This window comes from Lissotriton vulgaris, chromosome 1_1, assembly GCF_964263255.1.
Source record: "Lissotriton vulgaris chromosome 1_1, aLisVul1.2, whole genome shotgun sequence".
Classification (NCBI taxonomy): domain Eukaryota; kingdom Metazoa; phylum Chordata; class Amphibia; order Caudata; family Salamandridae; genus Lissotriton; species Lissotriton vulgaris.
In genome coordinates this window covers 114,530,734-114,546,765 of record NC_141685.1, presented here as the reverse complement: position 1 = coordinate 114,546,765, position 16,032 = coordinate 114,530,734, and positions in this window count along the sequence as shown.

The window sequence follows — 16,032 nt, the reverse complement described above, 5'->3', positions numbered from 1 at the left end:
TCATACATGTACCCCACATCACGTCCACTCTCATCCATTTCCTGTGCGTTGCACGATTCCACTGGTAACTGTGACAACCTATCAGCACCACAAGTATTTTTGTCTGGAACACATACAATATCATTATAATACATTTGCAACTTTGAAGCCAATCGTGCTAACTGTGCTCTTATATTTTTCCCACCTCCTGTTTTTGGAATTGTTAGACCTGACATCATTGGTTTGAGTCTCTCCTCCATTTTTTCTGTTTGCCTCCTCTGTTTACGATGTTTTAGCTGGTATATCGCTCTGGGCACTGTGCCACTGCTGATCAGTGCCGCGGTGCAAGTGCTCCCTATGTTAAATTATTGTATCAATTGAATTCCACGCTTGGCTTATTTGGTTTACTGTCAGTCCCTGGTCTAGTGCACGCGGAGTGCCGGGGCTTGTAAATACAAATGCCGCTAGTGGGCTTGCAGCACGTGTTGTGCCACCCACACGAGCGGCCTAGTAAAAGTATGTCTAAAAGGTCTGCCATTGCTAGACCTACGTGCAGTCTTGTACTGTCACGCGGACTGCCCAAGTACGCCTACTTGCCAGTCCTCCAAACCTTCCCTTAACTTCATATTAGTCACCCCTATGGTAGGCCCGAGGGCAGGGTGCATTGTAAGTGTAAGGTAAGACAAGCCTGACGAAGTTGGCATGTCCTAATAGTAAACTACCGCCATATTTGTACTTCACTATCGTAAGGTCGCCTGCTCTCCATTAGTTAGAATGGGCTGCCGGGATTATTAATGGTACGATCCTAGCTGGCTCGGGGAGCATGGCGCAATGTCGAGTTTGGTATCCCTGAACTCGGAGTTTGATAACGCATCCGTTTGGGTGGATGGTTTTTGGACTCTGGATTTGAAAATAGCACTTTTAGAAAGTGAATATTTTCTTGTCTAACTCTTTCTGGCTTCTGCTGGTTTGGTGTGTGTGTGACATGGGCTGGGTGGCTCCAGAGGTCTAAATGAGTCAGTGTGGGGTGAGTGGTACATCTGCATTGAGAGTAGGGGAAGAGTAGCTCTTGATAGCCCGATACAATGCTGGCTCCACCCCCTGCAGAGCGACGGATAGCTTTGCTCCTGCCAGTGACAATACTGGCTCCACCTCCTGCTGGGCGTCTGAGGACCCAGCCCTGCACCGTGAATCGGCCAGGTGCCTCTGCCTGGCTACACCCACAACAGACCCGGAATGAGGGTGAGTTCCCCTGCATGGACAAAGGGATCAAAGGCGAAAAGGGATATAAGAGAAAGACCCCTGAACCAAGACTTTAGATCAATTCTGACAAGGAACCCTGAACCAAGGACAAGAAGCCTGCTGATCCAAGGACTTGCCTACCCCTTCTGCCAGAGTGCTGTTTGCTGGGGGGAATCCTGTAGTCACTTCTTTATTTTTGCCAAGGAACCAGGAGAGAGGAACTGAGTGTGTACTCTCGAACTTTGCCAAGGAAATCTCCAAGGGCTGGAAGAGTGCCAGCCTCCTGTTGAAGTCACAGGGCTAAAGGACTTCACCGTTTTCTAAAAGTGCTTGTTGCTGGAGCCTGAGAATCCAGCACCTCTGAAAGAATCCAGCAATCTCGACGCCGACGGACGCCGCCGAATCCAGCTCGACATCGTGAGTAACGGCTCCAGTGTCCCGCTTCCTCGACGCCGGCCGCCGGGCCCGATCGACGCTAGTAGCAAAGTCACTGCCGACGCCTTGACCCCGAGCCCTCTCGACGCCGTGAGCGCTGCTCACTCTTGCAACATCATCATCGACATCGACGACGACGGAGGCCTTATCGACACCGAAGACGCAACACTGGACTGCTCGACGCCGCTGATCATCGTGTGCTTCACTTTTCCAAGGTACTGTGTTGTTTGGGGTCCGTGTGACTCCGGGCTCGACGTAGCGCTCCTCGTGGTCGACGCCGAACCTTTGGATTAACTTTGCCTCAACGTTGTGTGACTCCCGTGTGGGTTACATTGTTGCCAAGAACTGTGATCTAAAGAAGAAGAGTTGCTTTTGTTACTAAAGACTTTGTGCTAAGAAGAAACTACACTTGAACTATTATTTTTCCTTCCAAGAGTATTTATTAAGATTGTGGTATATTTTTGTCGTCATTTGGTCTTGTGTTAAGCCTTATATAAACATTTGTATTTTTATAATACTTCTGTGTCGTGTCCATTTGTAGTGTTTCCACTTTATTACTGTATGTGGTCGTAAATGCTTAACGCATTGCCTCTGAGATAAGCCTATCTGCTTTGCCAAGCTACCGAGGGGGTGAGCAGGGGTTATCTAAGTGTGTGATCCCCTTGCCCTGACTAGAGGAGGTGAGTCCCTATTTGTCAGAAGGGTATACCTCTGCCAACTAAAGACCGCCAAGTCTAACAGGAATATTGACTAAAGAGTTATGGTTTGCACAGATTTTGAATTTCCTGCCCCGAACATACACCCTGAAACACTCAAGCTGGAGCGAGTAATTCTTTCACTATCATTGAAAATCCTCTGCCCACTTGTGTCAGGGTGCGAGATGCATATACAACCACCCACTCATTGCCATCCTTCTTTAGTGATAGAACAGCTCCTACTCGGTAACCACTGGCACCCACCGATGATGCATATACAACCACCCACTCATTGGCATCCTTCTTTTGTGATAGAACAGCTCCTACTCCGTAACCGCTGGCACCCACAGATGATGCATATGCAACCACCCACTCATTGCCATCCTTCTTTAGTGATAGAACAGCTCCTACTCGGTAACCACTGGCACCCACAGATGATGCATATACAACCACCCACTCATTGGCATCCTTCTTTTGTGATAGAACAGCTCCTACTCCGTAACCGCTGGCACCCACAGATGATGCATATGCAACCACCCACTCATTGCCATCCTTCTTTAGTGATAGAACAGCTCCTACTCGGTAACCACTGGCACCCTCAGATTTTTTTGTTGTTGTAAAAATATATCTTTATTTATAAACATTTTGTTGCACGATACATTTTAACCAATCTCTTGTAGGGTGGTGTACTTTTTACCAGTCCAAAGTGTGGAGCTCGCAGACATGTACTTTGGTGGTTTCCATCTAGATTCATTAATATATTAAGACTTACCCCATGTTGGGGGGTCTTTTATGACGCTTTTATTAGCCATTTAGCCCACTCTTTATATTTCCATATTTGGCTAGCTTCCGCCTGGCCTAAATTTTTCATGTCATACATTACATATATCATTGCTTTATTGAAACACAACTTTAATCATTCAATTGTGGTCAGTTGTTTGTGCGAGAAAAGTAATAGGTTTGTGGCGATCCACAGGGTTTCTTTCCCCGCGTTGGTTATTTTCCATGCGGTCTCTTTGTCTGCGGAGGGTAGATCCAGGTCGTAGAGAATGGAATGTTCTCATGTTGTATATTTGTCATGGAGGTGATGTGTTTTAGGAGCTTGCCCAGCTTCTTCCATAGTTTCTGTGCATATGGGCAGTTCCACATCAGATGAGTTGTGGTTTCTTGGTCTAGGCAGCTTTCTCTGGGGCATTTTTGTGTTCTCACCATCCCTCTGCGGTGTTGGAACTGTCTGGTGGGGAGGCATTCGTGTACAACCATCCAGGCTAAGTCTCTTTGCTCATTGGTCAGGCGTTTCCAGCTTACTTGTTTCCACGTTTCAGCTGTCTTTTTTTCCGTCCAGTTGGCGATAGTGTTCATTGTTGTTTGATTTTCAATGTCTGTGGTCAGTTGTCTTGCCATAGTTTTCTCCCCAATGTCTTGTAGTAGAGCTTTGTTTTTCACCATGAGGGGTTCTAGGCATATGTACATTGGGGGTGTGATGAGGTCAAAGACTTTGTTTGCTACTGAGTAGAGTTTGAAACGGTGGAACAAAAAGCCTGCGTGAAATTTGATGTACGCTGCACTTTTTGTGTTTTGTGTTAAGGTGAAAAGTAGCCTGTTCAGTTTTTGTGGCATGGTTTTGGTTGGAGGGAAATCCACAGCTATGTATAAAAGGATTGGTAGTATAACTGCTTTTGTGACCAAGATTTTCTCTTCCAGGGTTAGCTTTCTTGTGCGCCAGAGGTCTAGTTTGTTTGTGACTTTTTTGTTGCTTCTTGCCAGTTTTTCCCCCTTTGTGTCTTGGGAGAAGTGGATACCTAAGATTTTCGTGGGCTCTGTGGTGGTCTTGACTGGTAGCTTGGTTAGATTTTCCCATTGGCCCTTGGTGAGAACTGTTGTTTTCTCCTCGTTTTGGGTTAGTCCGGATACTTGGCTGAAGATTTGTACATGTAAAATAGTTCTCCTCACTGCTTGTGGTGTTTGGCAGATTACTGTGAGGTCGTCCATGTAAGCAATGCATTTGGCCTCCAGCACTTTGGCTCCGGTAGTGTCCCTCTGATGATTTTCTCTTTTCTGATTTGTATCAATAAAGGTTCCAGGGCACATATAAAGAGGGCTGGGGATAGGGGGCATCCTTGACGTACTCCTGTCTGGATGCAAAAGGGGTGAGACAGTGATCCATTTATATTTACACAGCTAGTTGCGTTTGTATATAGCATTTCAATTGTTTGTATGAAGACGTGGGGGAAGCCCATCTTCTTTAGTACTTGTAGGACGAAAGTGTGTGCTACTCTGTCAAAGGCTTTATTGAAGTCTATTGCAAGGATGCCGACTGTTTCTTTCCTGTCTTTGGCTGACCCACTTGTGTCCCTCAGTGTTATAAGGTTGTCCCAGATTTGTCTGCCTGGGACTGCGCAGGTTTGATCTTCGTGTATTACGGTTTGTAATACTTTCTTCATCCTGTTGGCTAGAACCTTTGTGAAAATCTTGTAGTCCACCTTTAAAAGGGAGATTGGTCTCCAGTTACCAATGATTCTTTCTGGTCCTTTTTTGTGTATCAGAGATATTATCCCATGACAAAACCGTCTGGGATGGAGTTGTTCCATACACATTTATTAAACATTTCTATTACATCGGTGGCTATGATAGGCCAGCAAACTTTGTAGAAATCCCATGGGAGCCCATCCACCCATGGGCTAGATAGCTTGTTACATTTCTGTAGAGCTTGCAAGAACTCTTCCCCTGTGAGCTCTTTCTTCATAAAATCACTTTCATTAGATGACAAACAGTTTTCAATTAGGCCAACATGTTGTTAAATGAAACCCTGGCTTTCATTTCCTTTTTGGTACAGTTTTTTATAAAACATTCTTGCCACTTGTTTATATTTTTCTGTCCCTTCCTGACTTTCCTCTTCCTCATCTATCAGCTGCTGAATTTCTTTGTGAACTTGTGTTTTTTCCTAAACAAAAAGGAGGTGCATTTTTCTCCCTCTTCATAGTGTTTTATTCTGGCGTTGTAGATAGTCTCCTTCCCTTTTTCTTCTAACCATGTGTTCATTTATTGTTTTGCCTTTGTCATTTCGTGTTGTATTTTTCTCTCTAGGCCATCTAACTTGTGAAGGAGATCTATTCTATCTTGCAGGATGTCAAATTGTTCTGCCTTTTGTGCGCTTCTTTCTCTCCCTATGGTTTTGAAATGGGCGGCTATATGCTGTTTGTTTGCACCCACCCGTCTGCCATGGATGTGTGATGTGGTTTGTTGTCTCTTAGGTCTTTGTATATTGTATATCAAAATCCTTCAGTGCACCTTCTTCTTGGAGGAGGGCAACATTCAGTTTCCAATACCCTTTCCCTCTTTTCTTGTTTGCTTGTATCTGGTAGGTGGCGGTTATCAAGGATTGGTCTGAGAAGGATGTGGTATTGTGTGGTGTTGATGTTTTTGTTGCAGAAGATGAAATCAATACGTGATTTAGTGATGCCTTTGTCTGAGTGCCATGTAAAATGTGAGCCAGGCTTGTGTTTGTCTCTGTATGTGTCTTTTAGGTTTATGTCTTTGAGGAGAGCGTGCAGTGTTTTTGCTGAAATGTGTAAGTTGTAGTTGGTTGCTTTCCCTATCCTGTCTTTTTCTTTTAAAATGCAATTAAAATCCCCTACTAGGAAGGTAGGGTGTGAACCTGTAAGGAAAAATGTGATTATGTTAAACAATGCTTCCCTTTCTTTTTTGTCTGGTGATGCATAAACATGAAATATTTGGAAACGTTTCGGCATACAAGTTAATTGTGGTTAGCATTGCCCTTTCTGCACTTATAATAGTTTCCTTGATTATTTGTGCATTACTGTTTTTGCAGAGGATCGCTATGCCGGCATTTCTGTTTCCACCCCCTGACCATGCAGTTGGAACTAGTGTCCGCCAGTTTTTTATCTCTGCATAGTTTTTTTAGGTCTAAAGAACATTCTTGCAAGCAAATGATATCCGCATCAACATTTTTGCAGTATTCCATTACTGTCAGTTTCTTTGAGTGTTGCCCAAATCCTCTGATGTTTAAAGTAGCGAGCGTGACCGCCATTAGTATTATTTGTGTACTCGTCATGAGATGTGTTTTTTTATGATGGTGACCATGGTGAATCCATATTTTCTGACATCCCACCATTCATTACGGGGGTTAGTGGACCATGGGGCATATTACCAAGGGCCATTATCGCCGCTTTAGCGGGAATTTTTCCCGCTAAAGCGGCGATTATTTTATCGCCCTTTTACCCAGCTGTCGCTAACACCAGCTAATAGGCGATAGCAGGCATTTAGGAGCCCATTTTCCATATCAGCGATAATTATCGCTAATGACATGCAAAGTGGGCGTGCCAAGATGTTAGGACTGGAAACAGTCGCTAACATCGCTATCCTCTAATACCAACTTCAAGTGCGATTATCTCCAAAAGCTAACGCCTGCCCAGAGCAGTTCTTAGCTATGTTATCCAATGGAAGATGGATAACATTGCTAAGAGCATTTGCTCGGTAATGCATGAATATCTCTGACTTTTCAGCGATATTCATGCATTCCGGCCGATTTTTATCGCTTAGGAGATAAACCTTGATAATATCAAGGCTCCTAAGCGATAAAAATAGGCGATGCTCGGTGATGAAATTTTGGCCGCTAACCAAGCTGAGCGATATTTTTCGCTTGTGCTTGGTAATATGCCCCCATATTCCTCTGTTATCCCCAAGAATGGAGAAAAGATGGGGTGTTGTTTCCCTGTGGTTCTTGGGTTGTGTTGTTTGTTTTGGTCTCTTGCCTTTGTGAGTTATTTCCTTGTTGCTGTTCTGTGTTATTGCTTTCACTGTTCATGGGATCTGCTTGTTGGTTTTGTTCTGTGTCTTTCATGATTTCTTCTCTGAGTTTCTCAAACGCTTCCAGATGGTCAGTCTATGTCTATTTCTTGATCTTGTTTGGCCCCTTCTGTTTGATCTATTACATTGAATGGGTACTTGTTTTTGCTTGTTGATGCGCTCTATCCTTTGTCTTTTGTTACCTGGGCATAGGAGTTTTTCCTCATGGGGCATGAGTTGAATAAGTGTTTGTCGCTCCCACACATATTGCATCTCTTAGGTTTGGGGCATTCAAAGGTTGTGTGCCCGGTTTCATTGCAGCTCTTGCGTACCTCTTTGTTGCAATTTTCTTTGGTGTGTCCAAAAGTTTTGCGAGATCTACAGAAGGTGGGTTGGTTGGGATAGTTGAGAAAACCTTTGTTTGCCCCTATAGAGAAGGTAGCGGGTGGGTGTCTGAGGTTCCCCATACCTGTTTCATCTTGTTTACGTTTGCATAGGTACCTCCATTTTCCATTCCACCCTCCCAAGGAATTTTTCAGATGCCACCACCTCTCATTTTTTCGCAGTATTTACGTAAGAACAGCTCAACATCTTGATCAGGGACATATGGGTTATACATGTGGATTGTTATTGGGATTTCCTTTATCACAGTTGCATTGGTCATGGTTATTCCCTTCATGGCCTCTTCATTTTTTTTAAAAAGTGTGCCATACATTATGTTGCTTACTGTTGCTTCGTTAGTGAAATTAAATTCATACACTCCCCTACTGGGATATTCCTGAAAACATCTTAATTGATCTATTCCCACTTTAAACATTTTTTCGAGTATTTCAAAAACAATGTATTGTAAACCTTTCACATTTCTTTCCTCTTCATTGACTTCAGTTTTAATTGTGTTGTGCCCTTGCTTTGGCACATTTTTATGATAGTGCGAGCCTGAGCCCATTGCACTCTGTTAGAACTGGGGTCACCAATTCCACCACGGTAGCTTATTGCGAGGCAGGCAGGCGCCCGAAGGCAATGTGTAAAGCAGAAGTGCAGCACACACTCGCACTGAGACAGGGAGGCACCCGAAGGCAATGTGTAAAGCAGAAGTGCAGCACACACTCGCACTGAGACAGGAAGGCACCCAAAGGCAATGTGTAAAGCAGACGTGCAGCACACACTCGCACTGAGACAGGGAGGCACCCAAAGGCAATGTGTAAAGCAGAAGTGCAGCACACACTCGCACTGAGACAGGGAGGCACCCAAAGGCAATGTGTAAAGCAGAAGTGCAGCACACACTCGCACTGAGACAGGGAGGCACCCGAAGGCAATGTGTAAAGCAGACGTGCAGCACACACTCGCACTGAGACAGGGAGGCACCCGAAGGCAATGTGTAAAGCAGAAGTGCAGCACACACTCGCACTGAGACAGGGAGGCACCCGAAGGCAATGGGTAAAGCAGAAGTGCAGCACACACTCGCACTGAGACAGGGAGGCACCCGAAGGCAATGTGTAAAGCAGAAGTGCAGCACACACTCGCACTGAGACAGGGAGGCACCCGAAGGCAATGTGTAAAGCAGACGTGCAGCACACACTCGCACTGAGACAGGGAGGCACCCGAAGGCAATGTGTAAAGCAGAAGTGCAGCACACACTCGCACTGAGACAGGGAGGCACCCAAAGGCAATGTGTAAAGCAGAAGTGCAGCACACACTCGCACTGAGACAGGGAGGCACCCAAAGGCAATGTGTAAAGCAGAAGTGCAGCACACACTCGCACTGAGACAGGGAGGCACCCAAAGGCAATGTGTAAAGCAGAAGTGCAGCACACACTCGCACTGAGACAGGGAGGCACCCGAAGGCAATGTGTAAAGCAGACGTGCAGCACACACTCGCACTGAGACAGGGAGGCACACACAATAAAATGACACCACACCAGATTGCTGTTTCAAACAAGACTCTTTATCTAGACTTCTTCAGTGCAGGTAGGTAATTCACTGATATTTATGCAAATATCATGTTTCAGGCATTGGCAATTGGGGTCAACATCTCTCTGGTATTACTTCATGGACCGTAGTACTCTGCTCAGGGCAGCTGAGGCAATAACATTTCTCATAAACAGATCCATTAACTGTAACATTTTACAAGTCTGGTCCCAATACTAGAACATCTCTGGTGCAAGGGGGTCTTTAAAACAGCTCAACAGAGGCCTAAATGGTGTACCAGTAACATAACAAGCATTTCATGCTCATGGGCAGGCTGAAAGAACATTCCCCTAGCAAGGGGTTAACTTAGGCACAGTATATCAACAATGATGGTAGTCTGGTGCCCAGTTCCGTGGCCCTAAGCCAGGGCCAACGGGGCCCGAACACAGTCTCCTGAGGGGAGGAGTGGTTGCGGGGATGAATCTCTCTTCTCTCGAGACTCCTCTGTAGCCTCCGCTGTCACCACAGTCTCTTGCCCTCCTCCGGGGTGTTACCTGTGTTTAATGGCCTCCGGGAGGCCCGTGCTGCATGGTCCAGGCCTGGGCAGGTCGGGGGACTCGCAGTCTCCTGTGAGCTCCCTCCCCGGTGTTCCGGACGGTCCCGGGCCTTCTGGTGTTTCCTCGGGCCCGGGGACCAATAGGGATGCGGCCTGAGCGAGGCGCACCAGCTTCAGCCAATGGCTGCGCAGCTCCCGAGGGCCGGGTACCAGAGCTAATCAGAGGGCGGCTCCTGGTAGGGTCATCCCGAGGAACCAATGGGGCTGCGCCTGCCTCCTTGCACAGCCGATGACGTAGGCCTCGGAAAACGATCCGGGGCCTAGCGTAGCCTTTCCTCAATACTGCGGCGGCCCTCCCCATGCTTCGAGGGCCGCAGCGGCGACTCAGGCAGCAGCGGAGACTTCACTTAATAGGCGCTGGGGCCACGGCGGTCATTCAGGCAGCCAGGCGCACTCTGTAGCAGCGCCCAGAGGGGATCCGCACACGCGCACAAGTCAGGCAGCCTCCGAGATTTGTATCGCCTGGGTCGCAGCGGTGTTGGCAGACTAGTGCTTTCGAGGTCACAGCGCTCCAGCTCAGGCACCGGGCGGCGGCCGTGATTATGGCATGCAGCGTAGTTTAGACATACAGCACTCAGGAGGCAGCAGTTCTGGTCCAAGTAGCGCTTAGGGATCACAGCGCTTCGGGGGCTCCGCACTTAAGGGGGGCCGGACATTTCTTCCAGGCACTGTTTAGGCAGCAACAGTTCTGGACAAAATAGCGCCGGGGGTACAGCTTAGGCAGGGCAGCGCTGGTGAGATGACAGCGCTTGGGAGCACAGCGCAGGCAGTAAGTGCTGGTAACCTGGTTGATCCCCCAGCAGTGCTCATAGCAGGCAGGTGCTTCCTGACAGCGCTTGATGGTCACAGCGCCTTTCTTGGGGGATGGATGGCAGGTCTGAGTGTAGGTTCTTGGGGGGAAGAAGGGGGGTTGAGTTGGTGGCTTCAGAGGCAGGATGGTTCCCTGCAGCACACTGGAGGTGGTTCCCTGGGTTCTCCCTCGCTGGGCTAGATGAGCAGGCTGGTAGAGTCCCTCATCTAACTTAGGAACAGCAGTGCCTAGGCCCAGTCAGTGGCCAGTAGTGTAGGTTCCTCCCCTAGGCCCAACCGCCTATACTCCTGCAGAGGTTCCCCCAGGTCCAGTGGTGCCCCAACCGACAGCCAGGTTTGCCTCCTTTACTCCTATACCCCTAGGTCAGGTGACCCTCTAAAGGCGGCAAAGCGTAGCCCCTCCCATGGCTGGAAGATCCAGGAGCTTCCACATATTAAGCTATGGAACAAAAAGGTGGAATGGCAGTGATACTGTAACATGAGGTCCCAGCCTGCTCCTAACTACTAGTGCGTGTCTGCAGAGGCCACTCCGCAGTAGCAGGGGCCTGTGGCAGCCATGTTGTTGGGAGAGAGCACCTGCACCTCAGCACTGTTTGGCAGTGGTAAGGTGCCCAGAGACCTAGGTCCAACAAAAGACTGTGGCAAAAATAAGGCAAACACGAGAAAGAAAACTGGGTAACACCACCCTAAGGCTGACAGGCCTAACACGCTTCATGCTGGCGCCATCTCCGAGGGAGAAATAGTTTTCTGTGTATGTGCTTGTTTGGCCAGCCACTGCACAGCCATCATTGTTAAGAGTGAGGGAGGGAGAGAGGTGCCCGGCTAGGAATGGTGAAATAAGAAACTCCCGTTCAACTCTGTAGCACTCGGTCTGTTGTCCCGAAACTCACTGTTGAGCTCCTGGTCGTGTGGAGCTCGGGTGGGAGGCAACGGACGTGCACTCGATTTTACAGTGGGGGGGAACAAAATCCGGTGATCTTACGCTGGAGCGGTATTCTTCCGACACTGGGCAGTCTGGTCCTGCTGGTGTAGGGCAGTAGGGGCCCTGAGGTGGAGTTGTCGCAGCAGGCAGGGGTGGCGGGCGGGTGGACGTGCGTCTCACGGCCTCTGGGCTCAGGTGCGAGATTCCCTCAGAGGTGGAGGGAGCCCAGCCGGCCGGCGGGCTCCTGGTTGCGGTAAAATTGAAGCGGCCCTCTGTCCTTTCGTCCCTACAGCTATGTGCAGTGACCAGTCGTCCGGATGATGTAGGTGTCCCTCAAGTTTGGCTTTCCCAGGTAGCGCAGCCTCACCAGATACGAGTCCCAGCCCCTTAGTTGGCCTACCCCGAGTTCTCCCTGGACTCCTCCTCCCTCTACTCGTCGGTGCGCAGCCTGGTCTCAGACAAGCCAAGGAGTGCAGGCCCAGCACCTTCAAGTGTTGGGGAGCGGAGTCAGACCTCCCAGCTAGACCCCAGACTAGGTGAACCTACCTGAATCAACCCCCATTACAAACAACTTCAAACACTGCGCATTAACGACCTTATTCTTGATTGCTACAAACTCCTCCTTGTGTTCTTGCCAACAACGTAATGTCGCATTTTTCTTTAATAACGCTTATTAATTATCCAACATATATGGAACGAAGCTTTTGGATCATCAATGTCCCAACAACGACACCTATAGGTTATACCAATGCTTTTTAGGTCTCGTTTACAGCGTTGCTGTGCAGCACACTGCCATCGCTCTGCGAGGCATGCTGTATACACTATACTGGGTAAGCTTAATTAAGCTCCGCCCACTCTACACCCATGTTTTGATTGGGTTACATCATAAATGCAGTGTTCTCGTTGGTTTTCCCATTCTTAGTCCCTCCTCTTAACGGTCATGTTGCCATTTGTAGCCTTCCGAGGCTATCAGCCCCTTTACCGTAATGCTATTTTTCCTTTGTGTTCCCCCCTCTCCTGCGTTCTGTCACTTTTCAACCCCCTGCACCTCTAACCCCCAGCCTCCCATTTGTTCCTTTTTCGACTCCCAAACTTTTTTTTAAAAATGCAATAGGGCTTGTGTAAATAAGAGTCCTATTGGATTCATAAATGCTTATTTTTCCTGGGATTGGCTGACTCAATGCGCACTCTATTTTGCCTGACATCCTCCTGGCCTGCCCCTCACTTCCGTTTCTCTTGTCCTTCCTCTGTTTGTCATCACTCTGCCGAGTTGTGAAGTACTTCGACGCACATCTTCAAATCATGATAATCGATGCCTTGATCCTGTTAGTTATTTTGAAAACGTGTGGTGTTTGTCCTTCCAATATTCATGGTGCGATTTAGAGGAAGGCTGTGACAGGTTAGAAAGAGGAACCAGGGACGGCCTTTGGAACATGGAGGCTTTGGTAAGCCTTGCAAGACGCGAGCTGAAAGCTGAAAGCGGCAGTGGTTGGAGAGGTGAATCTATTTGGGGAACGACTTGAAGAGCCTTTTTCTAATTTTACATAAACAGTTCCTCCCACTTTTTGCTTTAATAAAACAACCAGCACAACTGCCATAAACCCTCGAAATGTATCAAGCAGGATTTGCTGGCTTTTGGGGGTACGCGACAGGAGAACCGCGTCGTCTTCGTATAGCAAGAAGAGCCGTCCCCTGCATTCCACGTACGGAAAATCAGCCCCAGTTTCCTGCAGGGTCCGGTCCAGATCATTAATGTATAGGTTAAAAAGAAAGGGGGCTGGGATACACCCCTGACGTACCCCCCTTTCTGTAATAGAATCCCTTGTGACCCCTAGGTCTTGAGAGTACCTAATATTTGCCCTGGTATCTCTGTGTAGGTCCCTCAGGAAGTCCACCAAGTTAACTTCAACCCCCATGGCCTCCATGGACAGCCACAGCCTTTCACGATTAACACAATCAAAGGCACAGGAGAGATCCATGAAGGCCATGTAGATCGTTCCCTGGTGGGCAATGGTGTACTTTCCGAGGGTAAGGTAGAGGTTGCCACATTGTGCCACAGTTGAGCATCCTGGGCGAAACCCAAACTGCACATCGGATATGATCTTGTTCTCTTCCGCCCAGGTGCTCAATCTGTTCAGCACTACTCTTCCCACAACTTTTACCACGGAATCAATGAGGGAGATTGGTCTATAATTCGTGGTGCAGTTGCGATCTCCCTTCTTAAAAACTGGTATTATTGTGGACGTTCCCCAAGATTCCGGGCACCCAACCTTTGCGGCCGTGTTCAACACAGCCACCAATACTGAGCCCACAGCGAGGGGTTAGATTTAAAAAGGTCAGGAGGGACACCATCAGGGCCTGGGGCCTTCTCACAGGTAAGGTTAGTTATACCGTCCTCCACTTCTTGTACAGTAAATACAATCTCGTTCCCGTACTGTGGGCTTAGCTGCAGCTCAGACTCAGATGTTAAACTTTTAAAAATGGCGCTAAAATGGGCCACCCATTCCTTCTCTGTTATACTTATACCTAGATCCGCAGGCTTATCTGTTGGCTATTAATATTACATATGCGTATGTTACATTTTCTACGTATTTACCTTAAGATGAAAGATAAACAAAATATTGCAAACATTTTTTCAGCCACGTCACTGGCCCCGCCTCCTCATTCCATACTTTTGTTATGCACTTCAACCGCTTGCTGGGTAATCATACGTCAGAACCACGTAGCAGTTTCTAGGTGGGCGTTCTTTGGAGCCCCTCCCCCTCACACTCCGCCTCCTTTGCAGAAGTTCTCTAGTTTCCAAGGGCCAACCAAGTGCAATTAGCTCCAGTGTTTGCCTTCTGGCACTTGCACTGTCCTTATGGTACGAATAGAACAACTAATCCCATGACACAGATAAAGCATTCCGGACGGGATAAGTAAAGCATGTATCTGTAAAAGACTTGAAAGAATTCTTTTTTTGTAGGGGTCTCCCGCTGTCTTTCTATTCAAGCTTAAGGCACACCTGCAACCACAATGTGCGCTTGCAACCAGCGCTGAGACATAACTCCCTGATTTCCAACAAAACGGCATTTCGGAAAGATTGTCAACTCTCTACTCCACTCAACGCTCCAACATCAGAGCTAGTGTAGCACTTTTATTCGGAGGGGTACATCGCCAGAGACAGATGCTAGGGGAAGCTCATAGAAACATATGTGTAAGGCACCTCGGGTTACTGTCCGTGTTCATCCTTTTAAGGTCACGCATAAGCTATTCCTGCTGTAGCGCCTTGAGAGCCTGGCTGACGCGCTCCCAATCTTGTTTTACATACTCCTCTCCTCGTCATGTGGTCTGATCGCGCGTACTGTAGTGCATGATTCGGACATTATTTTGTGGTAGGGTGGGATGGGTTAAGTACGCTTGATGCAGAGCGTAGCAGAGAATCTGTAGCTCACGTTTGAATCTTAATAAGGGGAGAGAAGTTGGCATAACGGCTAAGGCGCTCAACCTCGGACCTGGGGAACCCGCTTTGAGTCTGGGTAATGTCGCCAAACCTCCTGTGATTCTGGGCAAATCATTTATTCTCCCCGTGCCTAACAAAATGAATGTGTGCCCTTGTGTAACGTAACTGGTGCTGTGTAAAGCGCTCTGATACCCGGTTCGGGTCAAGTTCGCGCTATATAAAACTCTGAAAAAAATAAAAAAAATAAGATAGTCCAGAGAATCTTATTGTCCTTTGCAGAGATCTTTGTGAAACCCAAAAGCCAAAAGTTACCATCCTCCTAGATGGTTCATTTTTAATAGGCTTGCTGCAATCATCTAAATATAACTAGCAAGACGAAAGCGTGCATCTTTGGAAAAAGTATGTATTGTTACTGTGTTTTCCTCCCAACACTACAAACGTACTAAAACGTTAATGTTTCTAAAGTCGATAATATGAGCAGAGGTGGACGAGCCAACAAATTAAGGACTGTAGAACCTGTGAACGAGCCAAGCCCTGAAATTATTTGCTATGCAAAAAACAAAACACGTAAAATATAATACATTCTATTTAAAACTAAACAAGCACTAGCAAAGGCAATATGTCTTGCAGACGCAAGAGCTTTTGGCTTTGCCAATATATTTTAGCCATGTTATACACCAGTGTGCTTACTGTTCAGCATGAATAAAAGTTAGGGGCATATTATCAAGGTGGGCGATATGAAATTATTGCCGCTTTTTCGGCCAATTCAGCCGCAAAGCGGCGATAATTTAATCACCCTATTAGCAAGCTGTCGCTAACATCAGTTAGCGACAGTTTTAGGCGATAGCTAGCGGTTTTGGGCTCGCTTTGCATGTCAGCGATATTTATCGCTAATGACATGCAAAGTGGGCATACCCAACCTGTTAGCGACTGAAACCAGTCGCTAACATCACTATCGCCTATTATCAACGCAGGCGTAGCGATGAAAAAATTAGCTCTAAGCGCGAATATTGCTGAAAACTAATGCCTGCTCAGACCACTTCTTAACCTGTTTATTCAATGGGAGTTGGATTTTCAGGTTAAGACCCTATTGCCGGTAATGCCTGAATATCGCTGGATTTCCAGCGATATTCACGCATTAAGCAGCTATCGCCGGATATTTTATCGCATTTGAG